The following is a 9,531-nucleotide window of genomic DNA, read 5'->3' on the forward strand; positions in this document are numbered from 1 at the left end:
GAGCATCCCCCAACAGCTATGGCCCCCAACACGGGCACTGCCCTGCACCCACAGCGAGGCCATTGTGTCCCTCTTAAAATACTGGACCATGACCTCCACCTTGTCACAGTCACTCAAACTGACCGGTAAAACGGGGTCAGTATGTTTCCTCTCCTCTTTGATTCAGCAAGGCTGGAAACCCTTTGGAGCAGGAATTCACTCACTGATCTTTGTTCAGCATTTAGGACAAATCACCTTTGCTACAAAAGAAGGTAGGAATCAAAAGGTTTGTGTAGCACAGCACCCTGCCTCCGATGCTGGCCTAAGCAGATATCTCAGAAAAAAAGACAAAACCAGGAAAACCACAGAGGACTGCCCCAAAACTGCCCTAGTTTGCACCCTTCCAGGTCAGGGACTTGTTCGGACATGTAAGTTTTGATATATTTGTTACTTCTGAGGTGATTTCTCTCCATGAATGGAACCATACTGCAATACAAATAGCACTCTGCTAGGCAATTAATATCACTGCAAAATTCAGTTTCTGTAATACCAGTAACGAGCCACAGGAACTTTTAAACTCTTACATTACTTTTGCACAACTTCTCGCAAAGTCTTGCATAGGTTATTACATGGTGAAACCATCTCACTTATCAGGGAAATAATGGCAAACTATACAATCACATGTGCTGTTTCCTAATAACAGGCATCATAAAGCTGTCTCTCCTAAAGAAAAAACAGACATGTTTCCCTGCAATCAATGGAAATTACTTGAAGTGATCACTTATGAAATATACACAAAAGATAAGGAAAGTTACAGGCACAAGTAAAAATATGGAAACTCTTACCAATTAGGTGAAAGACAACAAAGATGTTTTAAAAGAACTATAACGGATGAAATTACTTAAGAGCTTACATCCATTATTGGGAATGGATACAGTAACTATTATTGATAGAGAAAGCATTCAACGAATCTTTATCTTCTGTGCTTGTAAAGATACTGAGTGGGGTTTTCACTTTTTACAGTAATAAAATAACAACAATGTTTTCTATTCAACAACTATTTAACTAAGCAGATTATTAAACAATCACAACCAAAGCTAATCACAGACACTGTTCAAGAAACTTTAAAGCCATTTTTGTGAGCAGTTTTTCAAAGCAGTTCCTTGGCTAATCACAGAAATGTTTAGCAAACTTTGGCACCCTCAGGAAAGGACAGAGGAGTGGGGCCTGGAGAAGCAGAGGGCTGTAATCACGAGATGGGAAGGGGCACGTTGGATGTCCCTGAAAGCTCTGGAATGGCTAATGTGGCAGACCAGCCAGGCAAAGTGAGGCAGGCCGATAGCAATGGAGTTTGGAGGGTAGTGTTAATGACCAGGATGGTGCAAATTTGATTAGATTTTACAAAAACTAGACCTGAATAAGCCAAATGCCTTATATAAACATCTTACATCAGAGTTGCAATTATTAATCAAACTGAAAATTCTCAAGTCAAGCATCTGAGGACACACATAGAAAGATGGTCTCATTAAGGACACAAAATTTCTACCACTCCTGTGCAAACCAAGTGCTGATCACATTAGAGAAAAACTGAGTACAGCTCTGATCACCTGCTTCAAAACCACAAATTCAAAAACAAACCAGTCTAGAAGCAGCAGCAAAGTGACATGGCTTAGTGCTTCCAGCTGGGACAATCTGTGACTGCTCTCCAGAGACACACAAGGGAGAAAATAACAGTGAGAGAATTCAGTCCGTTAAAGGGCAGGGACAGCACAAGAACCAAGAGTCATAAATGAGCAAATACATTTACACTGGAAACAAGAAAGCAGCATCTAATCACCGGAGAATAAATATTGAGGAATAAACTCCACTAGCAACAGCATGGCAACAGGAAAAATAAGCAACGAGTTAAAAAATGAGCTCAGCCTCTGACAACAGCAGGACAGGGCTGAAAGCAGCTATTTGGGAGACCTTTATGGGACCTGCTCCTAAGGATGGTTATGGTTGATCCCAAGGGAAGATGCTGAAAGGTTAGCTCAAGTGTCTAAGAGGTCAACCTCATGCACAGGCAGGAGAACTGAGACTGGGAGGAGGGACTAGTGCTGCTGCTTTACACGCCACTGGAGACTATGTTTTACGAAGGGGCTGGAGACCCAGGATTCAATCTCCAAGTGGCCTCTGTAAAAGCAACAGGAGGATGTGAGATCTGGAAAACCTGCCGTGCATGGGGAGATGAGATAAGCTTTTCATATTTCATTTAACAGAGTGAAAGGACGTGACCTCTTCACCACCCACACGGGTTGAAAGTTTCTGGCATTACACTGGTCTTCATTCCAGCTGAGAAAGGAAAAGTGTGGAAACTAAAGCAAAACAATTTCAGGTAGGAGGTAAAGCATAGTTTTAACACTGAAGTGACAGTCATCAGAACAACTTCCCCTCTACTCTGCCCTCGTGAGACCTCACCTGGAGTACTGTGTCCAGTTCTGGAGCCTCCAACATAAGAAGGACATGGACCAGATGGAGAGGGTCCAGAGGAGGGCCACGAAGATGATAAGAGGGCTGGAGCACCTTTCCTATGAGGACAGGCTGAAAGAGTTGGGGCTGTTCAGCCTGGAGAAGAGGAGGCTCTGGGGTGACCTTATAGCGGTCTTCCAGTACCTCAAGGGGGCCTACAAGAAAGATGGGGACAGGCTGTTCAGGAGGGCCAGTTGTGATAGGACAAGGGGTAATGGTTTTAAAATAGAGGGAGGTAGATTCAGATGGGATATTAGGAAAAAATGTTTTACCATGAGAGTTGTAGAACACTGGAACAGGTTGCCCAGAGAGGTGGTGGATGCTCCATCCCTGGAGACGTTCAAGGCCAGGTTGGACGAGGCCCTGAGCAACCTGATCTAGTTGGAGATATCCCTGTTCCTTGCAGGGGGGTTGGACTAGATGACCTTTGAAGGTCCCTTCCAGCCCTAACCATTCTATGATTCTATGAACTTAGTAAAGATTGTAGTTGGCTTCTTAATCAGATCAGAAATCATTCCACAGAAGGTGCTGAGCTCTCCTACAAGTCAATGGGTCCAACTGAAACTAACTGGAAAGCAATTTTCTACGGCCTGCATGATGGCAAAATTCAGCCTGCGCAGCCACAACCCTTCCCTGGTGTCTCAGGGTCTGTGAGAGCGGGTGCAGCCAGCAGCGGAGCGGAGCGTGGCGAGTGGCACAGCTCAGCTGGGCACCACCCAACACGTTTTCCCGAACCCTTGCTCATGCTTGTGTTTCCAAGAATCACAGACGGGGGCATATTTAAAAGCTAAACCTCGAGAGCGTTATGAGTAGATCGCACAGCCCAGCGAGGCTTGAAAGAAAATACTTGGCATTTAGAGGCTGATCCCCAGATCTTAGCTATTTTTGCCTCCACACCTAAGATAGTGGGACTGCTTATGACAAAATCCAATTTTGAAAGGTTTTACTGTGTAGAGATTATCTACTTCATAAAATATTTTGAAGACTCTTCTTATACCTTACTTATGCAAAATGTTACAAAGGTCAAAGAAACTCATTCCTTACACATCATTCAAATGGATCTTTGCAAAACAAATTACGAAGTAGCTCCTGGTAGAGTTTAAAACAAGTATCTTGACAATGTTTGAATAACAGCACTAGTCTGGTTCTAAACTTTTTAAAAATATGCTTAGCCAAATTAGCACGTTAGCAGCTTAATCTTGTAGCTGAAGGCACTTACGTCATTAATGGGATCTCAACGCACCAAACAAAACTGGATCAGAGTCCATACCGGATATTTTTCTATCATGGCAATGAATACGTCTTGGAAATTTTAATTAATATACTTAACAAAAGCAATTTTAGGCTTTAAGTGGTTTTGCTTCTTCTTTAAGAAGTTACAAATTGCCACACTACCAAGTATCCCCCTCCTGAGCCTATTCCCAAGCCACCAAAACTTAGAGCTTTTGGAGTTTAGCAGGTGTTCAATCATGGCACATACATCTTCACAGGAAGGCAAACATTCTCTTGTTCCTACTTTCTTCTCCTTTCTGTCTTCCTAGTCTGGTTCTCAATGACACCTGAGCTAAAATCCACTTGTCCTCCAGGCTCTCTTTGCTGTCTGCATCAGTCAGCTGCTGGACCCCACTGGTTCTGCCCTCGGCCTCATTTACCTCCGAGTAACCCTGGTCTCACTCAGAAACCCAAATCCAGCTTCTATTTCTGTGCCGATGGCTCGCAGATCAGACAGTAGACGAGCGACTACCTAATACCAGGACAAATGGATCCAAGGTGGGTCTTTTCCCCCTGTCTGGTCACTGTTCTTTTCCCTCCACACTTGAGTTTCTTATTCTCCACTGACTGTGAGTGACACGAGCTACTGAAACCAAAAGTCTCTGGCCAGGAGCACGGGGTGAGCGAGGGAAGGAACAGTGACACAGCTGTAGCGATGTGGCACACCAGCACTTTGGTTCTTTGTGAAACCAGACCAAAACCTTTGTATCTAGACCGTGGGGAAGCTTGGAGCACTGCTCACCACCCTGACCAACGCTGCCTCATTGCTCTTCTCAATTCCATCCCATCCACCTACTGTCTTCTGCCTCACACCGACATGGTTTACATGCCTCTGGAGCACTCTGTACAGTGACTGGCATAAGCACTCCTGACCCATGACTGCATGTTATAAACAGAATTATAAAAATAAAACAGCTGTGCTCTAGCATTTCTGAGGAGGTATTCTCTCCTAACCCTTTTTGGTTTGCTGAACGGATGTCCTGGAACAAAGAGCATTTGGAGTTTTCACAGCTCTAACTTATCTGTCATGTAATCACAGCCATCCTGAGCCCTCCTCTAGAGGTCACATTTGCTCCTCTATCAGTATTCCTGGGATGATTCGCCAGAGGAAACTAGTGAAGTGACAACAAGTCACACCAAGAAGTACAACCACGTGGTAAAAGCAATTTCCATGCTAAGGCAGAAACAGGTTTCTTATCTCAGTGTGACCCTGCCATCAAACCAGTCTGTGCCATTGCTGGGCTCTGAGATTCATGAAATGGCATTCCTGCTGGAGCAAGCCAAGGCTGGTAGCGTGGCTGGAAACGCTGCAGCCAAGGCAGGCTCCCTGTCGGGCACACGTAGGGAGGAATTCACTTTGTCTGACTTCAGCCACCTGCAGCACAGACTTCTGCACCTACACCGATCATCTCCACATTCCCAGTGGAAAGAAAGAGGCACTCGGAGGCATTCTCCCTGCAGGGACAGCCACGGCCTTAGAAAACTCGTGCTCTCGGGAGACAAAGGATATAGGTGAACAAAAAAGGGGAAGGCAAAAGGAGGAGGGAGGAAAGCCCTTTAATGCGAGCTGTGCAGGCTTGCACTTGCAGTGGGAAAGGGAAGAAAGGTTTGTAAAAGGAAGCATTGACGGGAAAGGTGGGAAAGGGTGAGACACTGAAGCAATCCAAACAAACTTTCATCCCAATCAATGAAGGAACATGCTATGGTCACTCTATCAAGCACAGAAGCCTAATCCCGATAGCACAGCGAAAACTGCTGTGTTGGAAGTGAGCTCCCACTGGTGGGCAAGCCAGGGAAGGACGGGCCATGCCATGCACCACGGCTGCAGGCTGACCTCTGAAAAAATAAAAGCAGGAATTAGGAAGAGGAAAGAGTAGAGATCATAGCTGAAAGGTGCAAGGTCTGTATCATCTGAGCACAGATAGCTCTCTGACCTTTGCTGTGCTCCACAGAGGGATCACCTGGGGAGATGGAGCTCTTCCTCCATCCTCCCTTCTGCGTGACCCACTCCCGCACACCCCATCACCTTCTTCCCGCTCTGCCAGCTTGTCTCTGTACCCCAAGACCAGCTGCGCTAAGCAGCATTGACAGATCACAGCAAGACAGCACAGTGAGCTCGGGCCAGCCTGGGATTTCTTGTCCTTAAGAAGCTCACCACGAGCTAGCATGTCCCAAGCAGGGAAATGCGTCTGGAGCACTGGCTGCCATGGCTGATCTGCAGGCCCAGAGCACTCAGCTCCGTTGCCCAGCTTCCTGAGACTATCACCAGAAAGCTGTAATTCTTCCAGCTTTTCATCCTCTCTTTTTATCCCTTTGCATGTGCTTGTTTCATCACGGCCCTGAAAGATAATTATCACTGGAAACTTCTAATTAAACAGAACCAACTCCAACTTCCCTGCTAAGAGTTAGCTTAACAGATCACAGAATCATTTAAGTTGGAAACTTAACTCTATTGTGCTGTAATAGTGCATTCCCTGTCTCTCTTGTGCTGTAATAGTGCATTCCGTGACTCTATTGTGCTGTAACAGTGAATTCTGTGACTCACTGTTAGCTTAACAGATCACAGAATCATTTAAGTTGGAAAAGACCCTTAAGATCATCGAGTCCAACCATTGAATGAAACAGCTTCTACAAATATCCTCGCTCCGAGGACTGAGGAGTAATGTGCTATATCTGAAGGCTGACTGCATTTCTGCTCCAACTCCTTTGCAAGGTACCCTATCTGGTCCAGCCCCTTCTCTTGTCTGTACCTCAGTTGTCCAGCTTTTCTCTTCTTCTTCAGGTCCTTGCACTAGTGACAAAGGACATCTCAAATCCCAAGCCTGTGAGCCTGTGGATGTATGAAACAATCCAAGTGCCCAGTGTGCCATTTAGCCGCTCCTCAGTGCCTGGCTTTGCCTCTTTCTTTCTGCTCAGCATTGCGGGTTTTGTTCCTGGTCAGCCCACTGATCTTGTACCAGTCCTTCTGGCTCCTTGTCTTGGCATTTATCTGAAATTAGAGGTTCTTCAATCTCCTGATGTTCAATTCAGGGCCCTGATCACGCTTCTGCCTTTGATTCAACATGCCTTTGGCTGCTCCAGCTTCTTCTTGCTCAGATCTCAGGTCCTAATTTTGCCCTTGGCTACCTTTGGCCTCCGCTTTCAAACCCCTTCCTGCTTAGCCCCTAACCTTTGATCCCAACTGCCCACAGCTCGGCTGGGATTCCCTATCAGGCCTCACACTTCCTCCCCAGGTTGCAGAATATCTCACTGGCTTTATGGAACCAGTAAGCTAACCCCAGCCTGTCCTCCACGATGCCTTCCAGGAAAGCATGGCTCTCTTGTTTCTAGTTTTCTTTTGAGCTTCCTGAAAAGTGTAACAAACACACTGCCAAATGACAGGGAAACAGTAGAGGAACTTAAAAAAAAAAAAAAAAAAAAAAAAGAGCAGGGGCTATTAAGAGACTCTCATTAAAGAGCAGATTGCTCAGTGAAATAACAATGAAAAGGGAGTGAGTGGTTACTAAGGGAGATGGACTTGTCATTGCAGTAGGTGATATTGATATGCCAAGCAGAAGAATAAACAGAAACAAAAATAAAAGCCCTAGAGAAAAGCACCAAGACACATGGTTCTGAGCACCACTGCTGAATCAGCAGGAGAAGAGTTCACAGAAATCCAATTAGCAAGGCCAGGAGCAGGAAGAGTAGGCCAGAATGTCAACAGGGCATGAAACAGCCAGCGTGAAGATGGAACATAATAAACACATCCAACTGCGATGAGAAACGCAGGCAAGCTAAAGGGAAGCACCCATGGTAAGGGCAGAAGCGGCTGGCTGCTCCTAAAGAGGAAAAAATGTGCTGAAATCCTTAAAACAAGGAATCCAGCAACAGCAGCAGAGGCACAGGGGTGAGCCAGCTGTACAAGGCATGTATCACACCAACCCATAGTCTAACCCATCATGATTGCACAGACTTAAAGGTTTGGGGATAACTTCATAGAATCAGAATCATAGAATGGCATAGGCTGGAAGGGATCTCAGAGATCATAGAATGGTTAGGGTTGGAAGGGACCTCAAAGATCATCCAGTTCCAACCCCCCTGCCATGGGCAGGGACACCTTCCACTACACCAGGTTGCCCAAAGCCTCATCCAACCTGGCCTTGAACACCTCCAGGGATGGGGCATCCACAACTTCGATCATCTAAGATCATCATCGAACTTCAGCAGCAAACTAATTGCTGTGCAGTCCAGGAGCATTCCTCAGAGGTCCTGACAAATTTCTCTGTGTCTGAAGGAGCTTGCCCTATTCCAGATCTTTCATCAATCCTGGCCTCTCATCAAGCACCCCATGCTAGATAACCCTATGCCATCCTCAGTCTTACGGGCTTCTCCCTGTGCACCAGAAGACCTAGATTTATTTCATGTATTACTAAGCCAATCAACTGTGTTGCTTCTACACGTCTTTCCTCCAGAAGCCAATTCTAGTAGTCAAAGACAGGGATGCAAAATGACACCCACACCTCCTAGGCCAGTTCCTCTCTTACAAGAGTGGTACAATCGTCAAAATAACAACTCCACAAGACTGAGCAACAGATCTTTGCTCATAGCACAGTGAGACAGATTGCCAGTGGGCACTAATTAATATCACCTTCTCAGCTCGCGTTGATATTCTTTCCAGAAGCTGTAGAACTGGACCAGTTGATTTTGAAAAAAGAGGAAAGCACTACTTCTATCAGCTAGTGCAACAGCTCCATCCATCTTTCCTGAAGGGTTTAGAAGAGAAGCACATCTCTGAAAGTCTTATTTTTTTTAAATAAGTCCAAATGGTCTGATGGTATAGTCAAAAAGATCACAAAAATTGCTGGCATTCCATCTAGAACGTCGGCTGACAAGGCAATATAAAACCAGATCCACCTCTTTCTTCTCTTTTTTTCATTTCATCATGTGTACTTACTACAGAATATACTAAAGAACAATATGTTATCATACTGGTTTACGCAGCCCATGTCATTCAAGCTTTTAGTCTATTATTTGCCTGAATGTCTCTTTGGTCATGAATAAAGCTTGAATAAAAGGCAAATTTTTCACAGCAAAACAAATTAGTTTCACTAATACATTTGCATTCCAACCAAAATTACTAAGTAAGCATGAACAAGATGAATGCAAATCAATTCACTGTTAATAAAGTGAGAGCAAAACTCAGGCACCAAATAATAAGTTCCATACATCCGCTGTGGAATAGTAGAATCATAAAACCATAGAATGGTTTGAGTTGGAAGGGACCTCAAAGATCATCCAGTTCCAACCCCCCTGCCATGGGCAGGGACACCCTCCACTACACCAGGTTGTCCAAAGCCTCATCCAACCTGGCCTGGAACACTTCCAGGGATGGGGCAGCCACAACTTCTGTGGGCAACCTGTGCCAGTGCCTCACCACCCTCAGAGTGAAAAATTTCTTCCTTACATCCAATCTAAATCTCCCCTCTTTCAGTTTAAATCCATTGGCCCTTGTCCTATCACCACATGCCCTTGCAAAAAGTCCCTCTCCAGCTTTCCCATAGGCCCCCTTTAGGTACTGGAAGGCTGCAAAGTCCTCTGACGGTGCCTGCCTACTGATTCCGAGCTGTCAAAATCCCACATGAGGTTCCACATATCGTAAAGCGACACGCTGCTCTTGAACGGCTGCAACTGCTCTGTTAAAACGGGGTTCGGACCGTCACCTCGCCGCTGCCTTACAGGAAACAGGAGAAAGGCTCAGACTGGCCCACGGCAACATGCCGCAGCGAGACA

The sequence above is a fragment of the Tauraco erythrolophus genome, chromosome 6, assembly GCF_009769465.1.
Source record: "Tauraco erythrolophus isolate bTauEry1 chromosome 6, bTauEry1.pri, whole genome shotgun sequence".
NCBI classification, from domain to species: Eukaryota; Metazoa; Chordata; class Aves; order Musophagiformes; family Musophagidae; genus Tauraco; species Tauraco erythrolophus.